Source organism: Myxine glutinosa, chromosome 7, assembly GCF_964187855.1.
Source record: "Myxine glutinosa chromosome 7, kmMyxGlut1.1, whole genome shotgun sequence".
Taxonomy (NCBI): domain Eukaryota; kingdom Metazoa; phylum Chordata; class Myxini; order Myxiniformes; family Myxinidae; genus Myxine; species Myxine glutinosa.
The window spans coordinates 140,649,399-140,664,253 of NC_136267.1; positions in this window are offsets into that span (position 1 = coordinate 140,649,399).

Below are 14,855 nucleotides of genomic sequence, written 5' to 3' on the forward strand. Positions count from 1 at the left end.
GCTACCACATGGTGGAAGCGGGTGTCGTCGGCGGTGATGCCTCGCAGGGCGAACAGGGAGTCCGCCTGGGCGAACCAAACAGCCGCATGAGCCTCCCAGAAGGTAGGCAGTTTAAGGGCAACTGCCGTGTCCATGTTTGGGGTCACCAATGAATGAAGGAGCTATGCTCCAACGCGAGTCGGAAGGATTGACGCGACCAAAGACAGAAATTCGTCCGAGTTGCTTTATTGCACGTATCAAACTCGGGTACTCTGAAAAGCCCATTTATCGGGCAGCAATATATATACACATTATGCCGGAGCGTTTGCCCGGGAAAAGCGAGACCGGGCATGCCCGGGCGTCAAGGGCGAGTCCTGGAAAGGCGAGTCTGGACCTGCCCGGGCATGCCCGGGCGAGCCCTGAAAAGGCGAGGGCGGGCATGCCCGGGCGTCCTGGGCGAGCCCTGGAAAGGCGAGAGCGGGCATGCCCGGGCGTCCTGGGCGAGCCCTGGAAAGGCGAGAGCGGGCATGCCCGGGAGGCTCGGGCGAGCCCGGGAACAGCGAGTCCGGGCATGCCCGGGAGAGGCGCGTCTGGGCCTGTCCGGGCGGCCTGGACGAGCCCGGCATGGTGATTGCTCCCTGGCCGCGTCCTTGGTAGGTGTAAGGCAATTGTGTACACCCAGCGGTAACCGCTACAAGAGAATATAAATTTATGATGTAATCGCTCACATGGTCTAGCAGCCATATTAGATCAAAGAAAAAATCCCTTCAAAAACAAAAAGAGTTGGCTCGCACCAAGTTGAGTGCGCAAGTATTCTATGACCACCATATAGTTTATAGCTGGATTGGAATTCAAACCCAGGCTCGATGGCTTAGAGGCCAGGGTGCGCACCTTGAGGGCATCCTGCCAGCCCAATACACTCGCTGAGGCCTCTCACCATGTTTACCCTTCTGTTCAGACCCTTGAATATTCCGCTGTTTCGGGGAGGGAATGCCTGTTTCTGCTTTTATCAGCGGAGGGCAGGAGTGGGGGGAGTGGTTAGGAGGGGAGGACAGGATTGAGGTTAAAAGGGGCTGGAGAGCAAAGAAAATGGGACATATTTGGGAGGTGGAGGTGTCGGAGGGAGGACTTTCTGTCGGGGTTGGGGAAGGGGTTTAGGAGTCATGGTGATGGTGGGAATGGGGAGGGGGTTTGAAAGCTTGGAGTGGGGTGGATATTGGTCCCATAGGGTTTGGAGGGGGAGGGTGAGGACTTGGGTTTTAGAGGTGGAGCTTGAGGACTTGGGGTTTGGGAGGGAGGGGCGAGGGGAGAGTTGAGGACCTGAAGTCACATTTTACATTGCGAGGATGTTTTGTGGGTCTCTGCTCGTCTTACTAAAACACATCTCACTTATTACAACGATGTCATACCCCTTGTCATCCATCTTAGCTTCCAGCTCTTCCATCTTTCCATTCAAACTCCTGGTATTCATGTACAACACCTTCAACCTTTCCCTTCCATTCACTATTCTCTGCTGCTTCAACCCTCCAACCACATCCTCAGTCTATAGTCTAAAAAGTGTCTTTCTTTCCCAAGAACCACTGTGATGATGATATACATCGTGTGTGTGTGTGTGTGTGTGTGTGTGTGTGTGTGTGTGTGTGTGTTTTTTGTTTTTGTTTTGTTTTTTTTTGTATACAAGATCGAGGCTCGTGAAAGAGCGAACATTAATCACACAGAAAGACAAACCGACACATAAAACATATAACATCGGGAGCGGTAGACAAGATGGGGAGAGAGGGGGAAGGACACAAACACAACATTTGAGAGCAGGGACCGAGAGACATGGAGACATCGAGAGATCTGAGAGAGGGCGAGGGCTTTGGGGGGGGGGGGCATGGGAAGGGGGCGGTGGGAGAGGTATAAAACATATGGACACTGCCAGGACTTCCAGGAAAGAAGTTGGAATTTCAAACAAGGTGGATCTGGGGTGAATTAGCGGGGGTAGAAAAGATCAAGGTTTTGGATGGGGGAAGATAAGAGATGGTGGTGAACAGCTGTTTTAAAGACCTGGAGGGAGGAGTGGGATTGAAGGGAGTGAGGGAGTTTGTTCCAGAGGCGGGAGAAAAGAGGAATGAAAGAGTGAAGGTGAGCAGAGAGCCGATATTTCGGCAGTTTAACCATCAGAGGGTTGCTGGCAGATCTTGTGCGACCTGTAGGAATATTTGGGGGACAGAGCACAGAGAGAGCTGGGGGTGCAAGGCCGGAGAGGAGTCGGTAGAAGACAGAAAGACCACCTACCTGCCTGCGGTGAGTGAGTGAAAGGCCCTCAGAGATAGCTTCATCGCGGGAGATTCCAATAATTCTGAAAGCTTTGGTTTCAACAGCGTGAAGCCGAGCTAGGTGTGAGGCAGGAGCACCGGCCCATAGGGGAGAACAGTATTCCATTGAGCTGCGGATGAAAGCCTTGTATGTGGTGAGGAGCTCAGGTGTGCCGAGGAAGGACTTCGCACGACGGAGGATGCCCAGTCGGCGACTGGCTTTGGAGGCCAGCTTGGAAATGTGGTTTTCCCAAGAAAGATCATGGCAGATAGTGAGACCCAAAATCTTGAGCGACAGAACTTCTTGGAGAGGATTGTTGAGAAAGTAGATGGGAGGGTTGTCCAGTCGATCTTTTCGGAGAGACATAGTAAGAGTGTGAGATTTGTCAGGATTGAAAGACATGTTCCACTTGTTTGACCAGTCTGTGATTTTGTCCAGGTCTTCAGAGAGTGAGGAGGCAGCAGACTGCCGATCTGAGGGAAGAGGAATGGAGCGGCAGAGAGTGGAGTCATCAGCAAAGAGATAGAGAAGATTTTCGAGAGAGTCAGAGAGATCATTGATGAAAACCAGAAAAAGCACGGGGCCCAGAACACTGCCTTGGGGAACTCCAGCCTGAACAGGAAGAGGAGATGAGAGAAACCCATTCAGGGCCACACGTTGACGACGACTAGAGAGGAAGTCCGCCAGCCATGCGTGGAGATTTCCATGGATACCAAAGGAGGAGAGTTTGGTGAGCAGAGCGGGGTGCCAGACCGTGTCGAAGGCACGTGATATGTCGAGGGAGACAGCTCTAATTTCCTGTTTGGCATTGAGGACCTCCATCCATTGTTGAGACAGCAGAAGCAGCATGTCCAGAGTAGAGTGACCTGGTCTGAAACCAAATTGATGATCAGAGATCAAGCCATTGGAGAAGAGGAAAGATTTAATATCCGAAGCAATGATGGATTCCATGACTTTGCTGATAATTGGGAGAAGGCTGATTGGTCTGTAGTTGCTAGGATCTGTTTTTGCACCTTTTTTGTGCAAAGCGGTGATGTTGGCTGATTTCCAAGCAGATGGCAGTTGACCTTGAGCAAAAGAGAGGGTGAAGAGAACAGAGAGAGGGTGAGATAGAGCAGCAGAGCAGGATTTTAGGACCCGTGGGCTGATGCCGTCGGGTCCAGTTGCAGAATCAGAGTCGAGGGTTGACAGAAACTTTTCCACCTTGTCAGGAGGAAAGGACACGGAGTCCAGGAGCAGCAGGGTACGACTGGGTATGGTGGGTACAGAGAGGGATGGGTTTGGGACACAAGATTTAGAGGCAAACACAGAGTTGAGGCATTCAGCTTTTTCACGTGCGGAGTCAGCTGTGTAGCCGTTTGAGGTAAGGGAGGGGATGGAGGGGGAACAAACACCAGAAACGGATTTGACCAGACGCCACCAGGATTTGGAAGAGGGAGACAGATAAGAGAGTTCGGTCTTGAGAACGGAGAGATATTGTTTCCTGGCTCTCCTGAGGGTGGACACACACTTGTTTCGGGTTTGTGAAAGGAAATGAGATTTCCTTCCGTTGGATTTGCTTTCCAGGAGACGAAGGCAAGTTGTTTCTGGGCAACAGCCTCACCACAAGATTCCGTGTACCATGGACGGGAGGAAGGGTATGACAACTGAAGACAAGATGGGATAAATCTGTGCATGAGAGAGAGCAATTTACTTTGGAAGAATTCCCAGGATGAGTTGATGTCAGAGGTGGTAGAGATGGGAGACCAGTCCAGATGATTGATGGCTGCTTGAAGACCGTGCCAGTTGGCCTGAGTGAAATGCCAGACTCGTCGACGCTGAGCAGGCTCCCTGAGGATGGTCAGAGAGATGTCCACTTTAACAAGGACATGATCAGATGATCCGATCGGAGCAGAAGAAGAGCAGCAGACATTTTCAGGGAAGTTAGTCATAACCAAGTCCAGAAGAGAAGATGTTCCGTTGACTGAGATACGGGTCGGGAAATTGACAGATTGTGTCAGTCCCAGTGAGTCGCAGAAGTCCTTTGCTGAAGAGCCATGGCTGGTGAGAGAGGTACCCACACCCAGCCAACTGGCATGGTGACAATTGAAATCACCACATATGAGGAAGAGAGAGTTGGGATGAGTAGATAGAAGTTGGTCCATATCATCAGACAGCGAGATGTAGATGGAGTCATCACTGTTTGGTGGACGGTACAACACACATATGAACAAGAGGTGGGAGCGAAGGGGAAGCCGTAGCCAGAGGTATTCCTGGGGGTGAGGTGGAGAGAGTGCAGTGCAGGGCGAGTGAGGAAGAGAGTTTTTGATAAAGATAGCAACCCCGCCTCCAGGACGAGGCTCAGGTCTATCAAACCAGAGTAGGGAGTAGCCCGGGAGAGATACTATGGAATCAGAGACATCATAAAGGAGGAAAGTTTCTGTTAAGCAGATCACGTCTGGTTTGACAGAAGCAACCTGTATGGAGAGATCAGTTAAGTTTGAACGAAGGCCCCGGATGTTTGAGGTCCATACCGTTAATGAAGAGGAAGGGGGAGCATCAGATACAGAACAGGGGGGAGGAGGGGTAGGGTAAGATGTGGAAGAGGTGGAAGAGATAGGGAGAGCTGTTGAAGGTGTGTCAGAGATTTCAGAATAGCTCGGAGAAAGGGAAGGATGGGGCGGACAAAAGGTTTGATGGTGATTGGGTGAGCCACAATGAGGTGTTATTTGAGGAGGGGGAAGAGCGAGGCAGAAGGTTGGGGGAGATGGAGTGAGAGTTTGAAGGGGGAAGAAGCGGGGAGGACGCTTTGAGGAGGGGGAGTGAGAGGGGGGAAATTGAGAAGCAATGAGGGTGGGGAGATTTGAAGGGGAGGGGTGAGGGGGAGTTTGGGAGGGAAGGGACAAGGGGAGGGATTTGAAAGGGATGGGATATGGGGGAGATTTGGAGGGGAGGGGTGAGGCAGGAGTCTAGGAGGGGAGGGGCGAGGGGGCGTCTTGGCGGGGAGGGGTGAGGGGGTAGTTTAGGAGGGAGGGGGCAAGGGGGGAGATTTGAAAGGGATGGGTGATGGGGAAGATTTGGAGGGGAGGGGTGATGGGGAAGATTTGGAGGGGAGGGGTTATGGGGAAGATTTGGAGGGGAGGGGTGAGATTGGATTTTTGAAAGTGTACGATTTATGGGAAACGAACATTTATTGCAAAATGAGTTTCTTGTGACCTTCGAGTTAAAAATACGTTTAAGGACGCTGGATGGAGGATGGAGTGCAGGAGAGTTTAGGGAATGTAGAAAAAAGGCACTATAGGAGATGGATATTTTTTTTGGGATGAATTGATTTGGTGAGCAAGTCGAAAGCAGCCTTTTAAAGAAGAAGAAGAAAAAGGTGTTATAAAATATGACGGAATACATAACTTGAGGGGAAAGTGTAAACATTGAAGGTTATTGAGTGAAAACTATCTGGGGAAATGGGGGAGAAACACGTGGTCGAAGAACGAACGAACGAATAAGAATGAATAAACGAATGAGAACAGAGAAGGAAATGTTATTATTATTATTTTTTTGGGGTTTTTTTTGAGTTGAGATTTACACAAGGAAGTAGGCTATGGGTGAAAAGCCTGGGAATACAGAGAACGAAAGTTATTGGATCACAAACGACGGACCGCTGAGAGAAAAACAAAGCCTCAAGGTTGTACAGTGCACACTGTACAAGGCCTCAAGACACGACACGGCAAACAGACGATCAATTTATGAAAGATAAACACCGAGAAACAACCAAAGTTGCACACAATAACTTCACACACCGAAAGATAAATACAGTTTCGAGAAAATACAATTGTGAACAGACTTAACTTCGAAAAACGTGGAGACCGTGTGGAGCTTCGAAAATCCCTCCCACCGTCTCCGAGATCTCGCGAGATCTCCAAGCAGTGTGTGTGTGTGTGTGTGTGTGTGTGTGTGTGTGTGTGTGTGTGTGTGTGTGTGTGTGTGTGTGTGTTACAGGAGTAGCACACTTACCTTTAGGCTGCCTAGTCTGGGTTTGATTCCCGATCCGACTACAAACTGTCCGTTTGGTGCTTCACAGAGGGTGTTGCTGTGTGTATGGTGTGCTAGCCTTATTTGTTTAGTTGGTGTGTTTCAGGTGGTCTTTCTTGAAGAGTTGGCAAAATAAGATAAAGATTTGGGACCAGATAAACATCTGAGAGCATTGAAGATGGCAAAGTAGTAAGCATGTTCTTGGCAGATCAAATAAGCATCATGTTAACATGTGTACAGTAATGTCATGCTTATCTGCTTTGCCAACACTAGGACGTGCCCGTACGTGGGTGCCCGTTCCTTGCCAAAAAAAAAAAAAAAAAAAAAATTTGTGTAGGGGTGTGTGTGTGTAAACATCCTAGGGCGTGCCCGTACGTGGGTGCAAAAAAACATGCGTGCAAACAACAACAACAAAAAAAAACTTTGAAACCACGTGGCAGTAACGACCACAGAACCCCCCCCTCTATTTACATGAATGGTTTGGTCCATTCGCAACGACCACAGAACCCCCCCCCCCCTCTATTTACATGAAATGGTTTGGTCCAAAGCGAACGGCTTGCGGAGTTTGGTAAAGAAATCGCCATAGCTCGGTAACTACTTGTCCGATTAATATGAAACCTTGAAAAGGCACATCCTCGGGTCCCCAGCAATATACCTGGCAAGTTTAAAGTATATCGGACCCGTGGTTGTCGAGAAACAGCGGTCACAGACAAACACACACACACACAGACACACACACACACACACACACACACAGAGATTGCTGGAATTATAGATAGATGAGTCCATGTCATTGATGTATTATATACATGTATTATATACATAATACATGATGTATTATTATATTGCTCGAATAACGTGATAAGCCATTCTTCACGAGAACAGCCCCATCACGAATCCAGCCAGACATCAACTGGTTGTGGACATCCAAACTTTCCATGTCTTCATGTCTTCCAGGGTACTACTGCAAAGCCGCAATGAGCCGGTGAAGCCAAAGCCTCTGGCCACTATTTCCGTCTCAACTTCGGATATTTCCGGCCGTGAAAAACTATCCCCTACGGTCGCGAGATTTCTAAAAAATAATTCTTCGTCAATTTTAGAATATTTGACGCCGTTTTCACCCTCCGAAACGGTAATAGGCTTTTTTGAAATATTTTTTCAAATGCTCGAATCTCATTGGTTCCGGTGTTTGGTGACGATTTTCGTTGAAGGTAACCAGGCCCGTGCAGGCCGAGGTTGGTCTTAATGTATTTTAATTACAAATTAGAGGTGCATAAGATTGTGAATCAAACAAAGACCGGTGAAACAAACTCCTATTGAACTTTTTCACAATTTTTTATGCATACTTCCGCATTCGCAAGATGGCGGCCTCCATGGAGCGATTTGGTGCGTCAAAGCTTCGAAATTCTCAAGGGATCCAGGAAAATCTGGCTTTTAAACATAATACGCATGCGTTCATTTACAACACCGGCTTCGCCGGCTATAAATACTTTTAGCAAACATAAGATAATTCACGATACTTCAGTATAAAATGGTTGAAAAGTTCGTCTTCTGGACCTCACTGTATTCAGCAATTCATACGGGTCTGTGTTGCCTATAACCTGTATTTTGTTGCAACACTCCCAAGACAAAGAGTCCAGCGTACCGACATATCCAAGCTTTGGCCGGACAAGCTTTGGCCCCGATTGTTTGGCCACGACAACACTCAAAGCACAATAACTCAACCGATCGCAATGGCCGGACGTTGGTTTCTTCTTCTTTTTCGTACCTTACTCCAATATGGTGGCAGCACACAAACAGCCGACGTCACTAAACAGCCTCCATTGGTGCGTGACATCACAGGTAAACAATACATCTGATGTATTATTTCTTGGAGGCCAGGTGCGGCGTGAATGCCAAACTTACTTTCACGTTCACTGCTGGCCCGGTCCCAACACAGGTAGCCTCGACAACGTGTAAGCGAGCCTTATGAGTATGCCATCCTTCCGAGGGGGGCATAAAGGCACCTACCCCAACTGCTGGTGAATTTTAAGGATCAGACGGTACTTATCAAAAATAGTATGCCACTGTGTGCGGGTATCCTGGCGTCAGTTGCATCCCACCGTGGAGTAGCAATGTGTCAGGGTAATTGATTACCTCCGCTGATGAAGGTGGATTGGTGTTATGTTTTCATCCCGGTCTGCCTGTGAACAGGATATCTCAAAAAGTTGTGGACAGATTTGGACAAGAGTTGGTGGAGAGGTTGAGTATGTGACAAGGACGACATTATTAGATTTTAGTGAAGATCCAGATCCGAGAATTTTCTAAGTGATTCTTCACCATTGAGTGATATGGCAAAAAAAAAAAAACGATATATAGCACGGTATCTCAAAAATATGTGGGCGGATTCTGACTAAACTTGGTGGACAGGTTGTGTGTGTGACAAGGAAGAATTGATTCAATTTTGGTGAGGATTGGAATCCGGATCAGAGATTTTGAAAAAAGTGATTCTTCACTTTAGAGTGATATATAGCACGATATTTCCAAAAGTTACGTGCTGATTTGGACGAAACGTGGTGGACAGGTTGAATGTGTGACATGGACGAATCAATTATATTTTGGTAAAGATCCGAATTCGGATCTGGATGGGAGAAGTTTTAAAATCTTAAGTGATTCTAAATCATTGAGTGATGGGGCCAACAACGATATATAGCATATTTCAAAAAGTGGTAAACGAGTTATGACAAAAACTTTGTGAATGAGTTGGGTAGATGACAATAATAAGCCAATTATGTTCATGTCACATTCAGATCTGACCTATCAGTGGGATGCAAAACGTAAACTGTTCAGCCTGACAGAGGTATGCCGTCTACCGAGTGCTGTTCTAGTTAGCTAATGAATGGTTCACGACTACAGAGAGGTCACCTGGTGGTGGGCAGGAGATAGGTGTGGGCAGCATCTACCAACACATTATGGTATAAGAAACAAAATGCAGAACAAGAAATCAGGGCAGATATGAGATTTTTTTATTATTATTGATTGCATTACCTATATGTCTTGCACAATATGCTGTTTACCTAAACCCGACATCACACAAGCTGCAGACACCTCGACTAGGCATAAACAGATCGTGCAGACACATTATTGTCTTTCCTATAAAACGTCATGTGCGCACAATAGAGTCCGGCATGATAGGCTGAAACACAGCAGTGAGTTTCATCCAATTGCACATCTCCCTTGTTAAGACACCCTGGGGAAAACCGAAATCAAGGATATCTATGTGTAGTAGTAAAGCCTACCGAGCTGTTTGGGAATAACTTAAGAAATTCACTTTAAAAACCGTCACTAAGAATACAAGTACTGTATCAATAAAATAATTCGATACTATATATATATATATAGTTAAAATTTTCTGTTAGATTAAGTGCAACCAGCCACGCAAGAGGCATTAACCCTTTGAGTACGGATGACGTCCAGTGCCGCAACCCGCGAAAAAGTTTTGTGTACGGATGACGTTACTACACGTCATCGACTATACCTATAAATAGATCGTCAGTACGTGGTTGCATTCCGGTACCAAAATGCCAAATCAATCCCGTACCCGGGGGTATTTTTATCAAAAAAAAAATCCCGTACTCAAAAGGTTAACAACTCAACGGGAATGTAAAAGACTAAAACACATCACAAATGAAAATTACAACATTGCAAAACACAAATGCACACACCAATGGACCTCGCTACACCGTTGCATAAGATCACCATGTAACATGCACATATACCGATAATTCATGCAGCTTTCCTTTGGCACACTTCTCGCCCCAAATTACCCGTGTATAACACAAGTAATAAAGAAATTGTTCAAATCAAAAAACGGTGCAGAGAGGGAAAAGGCGGTGGAGGCCCCAAAGCATTTTGAAGGTCATTGTCGTGCCCTGGTGGCGTTTCTATGGGCGACCTAAGAGAGCCAGTGGTGGCCATCCCTCCGGGACAGGTGTCTGACGAACCGTGGGGACCGACGCACTCAGACGAGGGTAACGTAACAAGGTTTACCCACTTCATCATCGAGTTAGCCGGGAAGAGGTGCTTCAAAACGTGAGCAAATAGCCACGAGCGAGTGAACTGCGGAATATCTGGAGGTGTCGGAAAGAAGATGAAACTTGAAATTGTCCTTGTGTCTAGAAATGGAATATTTTTGCGATGCCATCAACAGTACCTTGGTCTTCTCTACATACTGTCTAGGACATTTATACTTTTACTCTAGCTTCACATTAGGCTGACAACGTGGACAACGATCTAACCGACTCTTTCAATGTAGTTATGGTTGGTAAATCATGTTGTGATAGTCAAGTAAATGAGTAATTTGCAGCTGCTGTACATTTAATTATTGCATTATCAACATGCGCAAAAGTGACTTAGCAAGTCTACCTACACATGAGGAACCCTGGAATGTCACAGAAGTTAAGAATGTTGTGATTCATGGTTTTTCATTTTTAGCATTTCAGCTTGTACAACTACAAAAAATTTTTTTTTGATGCTATCTACTTTAACATCTTTGTAACCAAAACGAGAGCATAGAATGATGCAAGACAAATGGAGAATGAAATGTGTATCCGAACTTTCACTAATTTATAATGGAAATAAAACCTCAACGAATATCATGCTACAGATATCAGTGAGTGGTAACAAATCGATCTCATGACAAATAACGCAAATTGGTTTTTAAAAAAACAACAACAACATGCCTGTTATAATGGCAGAATAATCTAGAGGTATGCACACTGATAGTCTCCGAGTTTTCCAGCCTGCGTTCGAATCCTGACCCAGCTATGAACTGCCACTCTGGCGTTTCACCTGCAGGGTGATACGTCAATGTGTGCGCCATCCATCGGAGGGACCTTCAGCCACAGGACTCGTCTACCAGCCATTAGTCAGATGTTAAAATCCCACAGTTTTTCAAGAAGAGTAGGCGTCACCTGCAGCATCCTGAACAAATTACAAACTCCGACCTTAAACCTAATCAGGCCGGAGGGCCCGGAGGGAAGAGCAGTACTCCATCAAGCTGTGGATGAAAGCCTTGCAGGTGGATAGGAGCTCAGGTGTGCCAAGGAAGGACTTCGCACGATGGAGGATGCCCAGTCGACGTTTGGCTATTTCGGCCTTAACTCTTAAACCACCGCCAAGCTTGCCAATTAACAAGTCATAGTTAATGAGTCTGCCACCTTCAGACTTCCAATGCTATCACATCTGTCTCACCCTGTCGTTCTGAAAGTATCCTCAAGCAAACCCACATTTCTATCTCCATGGTCAGCCACGAGAAGAGGTTCATTCTCTTGAACTTTGAGGCTTCACTATCAGCCACAACCTATCTTGGGCCAACCGTACAGCAAATATAATCTCCAAAAGCAGCTGTAGACTAGGAATCCTCCATCACTCCAAATAAATTAAATAATAACTAATCACAGCCTCCAAAGCCTTTGCCCAGAGCTCAATGCTATACTTTTCTCCCCAATGGATGGCACTCCAGCATTATACATCTCTCGGATTTTGTGGAACCTAAAGCTCTTAACATTATTGGCATCGCTCATGATGAGACCAATGCACAAGGCCTATTGCTGTCATATTGAAGATAGGTCAGCAGCGTCTCCTCTTGTCTAGCTCCTGCTCTCTCATCCCTCCAACACTCCCCACCCTCCAAGATGTACAAGTTATTCTAGTAATGCCCTACTGGCAACACTCCCAAAATCCAGGCTGTTCACCCATATCAACTCTTTCGTTCCTCTTTTCGCCAGTTTGTGAAACTGCCGTCAGGAGAACGCTGGATTTCAATGTTCCCTCCAAGGCTTAGTAGTGGTCCACCACCATTTTGGATAATCCACCATCCTTACATGCAATATTTTCTTCCCCAATTGCCCTACCTAATCCAAACTTCTTACATGCAGTTTACTGTGTTTCCACCCTCTCTCTCTTTCTCTCTCTCTCTCTCTCTCTCTCTCTCTCTCTCTCTCTCTCTCTCTCTCTCTCTCTCTCTCTCTCTCTCCCTCTGATTTCTGAAGACCTTTTCCATGCTTACGTAGATTGTGCAAGACTCTCTCCCTTCTTTGGTTTTTTATCAACTTTTTTTAATCGTATGAACTTTTCTTTTTCTACACGTGTTTTTATCTTTGGAACACCACTTAGTTATAAAAAACGCTCTGAGACTGCTCTTGCTAATTTCTTAATTTCTATTGGAAAATTAGCAATCTACAAAACAAGAAAAGCAAAGCTCCTGGCAAATGCTGATATTTTATGTGATGTGGTAATTGTGTTTAAGGCTCTGGTCATGGCAAGGTTACGCTTGGAATTTTCTTTTTGCCAAATGAAAGATGATTTACAAACCTTTGTGGAAAAATGGTGTGCAAAGGGTGGGTTTTGTAAACTTGATAATGGTTTGTTAAGTTTTTTATTTTAGTGCTTGGTGTTTTTATTGTTGTTGTTTGGCTGCACATGTTTTGAATTGTGGTGACTTTATTATTTGCATGACTTGTATGGTTTTCTTACCTTTATAATAAAAGAGCTTCAAAAGTCTCTCTCTCTCTCTCTCTCTCTCTCTCCAACAGAAATTGAACTGGAAACTGTCGTTTTTTTATGTCAAGAAGAGAATAATGGAGGAATGGACATAATACATGACTTCTGTTCCTCCACTGCTCAAATGGTTTCATCTGGTTTGATTTCAACTGTGATTATGTATTCCACGATTTTGCTGATAATGTGAAGAAAGCTAATAGGCCTGTAGTGAAGACTATGTTTTTGCACCATGCTTGTATAATGCAGTGATGTTGGCTGACTTTCAAGTAGATGGAAGGTGACCTCGGGCAAATTATTGCATGAACAGAGCAGAAAGAGTATGTGCAAGAATGGCAGGGCAGGTTTTTATGACATGTGCACTGATGCCATCTGAGCCTGTCACAGAATCTGAGTCAATGGTTACAAGAAACTTCAGTGTCCAGTGTCCAGAGGCAGTTGGGTATGAGAGTGTATTGTATGTACAGAGAGCAATGGCGTTGGATATGCGAGATTTGGAAGGAAACACAGAATTGAGGCATTGAGCCTTCTCACAAGCAGTCATCTGTGCTGCCATTTGCAGTAAGGAAATGGATAGAGGGAGAGCATACACCAGAGACAGACTTGACAAGTTGCCACCAGATCTTTGAGGAGAGAGACACAGGTTTCAAAGTTCAGCCATGAGGTTGGCCAGATTTTGTTTTCTGTCCTTTTCCGAGAGTGGACACACCTTTTGCAGAATTTTTGGATTACTCTGAGGTTGCCTTGGGTCATATTTGCCTTCCAGGAAGAGAAGGCAATTTGTTTGAAGGCACCATCTGTTACGCCACTGGATTCAGTGTATCAGGGGCGAGAGGATGTGTATGACAATTGCGGTTGTTGTTTTGTATGCAGCTTGTGCCTGCTGGTTGCATCATCTTCTGGAAGTGTGGCTCTGCAGTGCCCTTCTTAGCAGTAAGCTGGTACTCATTTTGCTGACCTCGGAAGGATGACAGGTTGGGTCAACCCACCTGATGTTATTTCAACGGCACGGTTATACATGTGGTGAGATGGGATAAATGTGTGCATAAAGGAGAGCATGCATTTGAGGATGAATTCCCTGGCGGCAGTAGTATTAAGGGCGGCAGAGATAGAAAACCATTCCTGAAGTGAGAGTGCATCTTGCAGTCCCTGCCGATCAGCCTGATTGAACTGCCAGACTCTCCAGTGCTGAGGCAACTCTTTGACAATATCTAAAGATAATGTACGTCTCACAAGCATGTGACCAGATCCTCTCCCCTTTGGCCCGGTGCCCCTGCTTCACTTTTTGCCCTTCTTAATGTCATAGCAATCAGGGCCATCAAAATAACTTGAATCTCCTACAATGAAAGTCTCCCTGTCTGTTACTTTCACATTAAAGACAGGTCGGTGGCCAGTCTCCCACCGCATCCTTTCTGGTCTTGCACCCTCGAGACTTTCCACCCATTTGTCTGTCCTCCCCTTCCCACACCACCCCTCCCCCAAGTTTTTGCAGGAAGCATACAGTCTGCCAGTTGTTTGCCAGTCTGCCAGTCTGCCAGTCCACCCACTACTGTTGAAACTCCCAAATTCCAGACTCACTGATCACATTCATTCAGTTGTTCCTCTTTTTTTTATCATCTGTGGAACCAATGCTTGGTCTGTCCTATCTCATTCCTCCCTCCAGGGCTTCAAAATGGCTGTTCACAACCACCCGAGGTCATCTTCCATCCACACACATGGTCTTTTCTACCTTCATTAACTCTCCCTTAACCCATACATTCCTTTGCAGGTTAGCATGTCCCCCCTCCCTTCAGTTTTTTTGTGTCCTATTTTCTGTTCCCCCCGTTTTCCATTATTTTTGTTCTTGTTGTGTTTGAGCTTCTATTCAGCTTGTTCACCCCCTGTGTCCTCCTCTTGCTCTCATTCTTCTCCAAGTGTCCTGTTGTTTTACCTCTGCCCTGTTTACCTTACTCTGCCACCCAAAACACTCGTCCACTGTGCTATTTTTCTGCTTTGTTTTAGTCCATTCTGTGTTTTAGCTCTTCCGT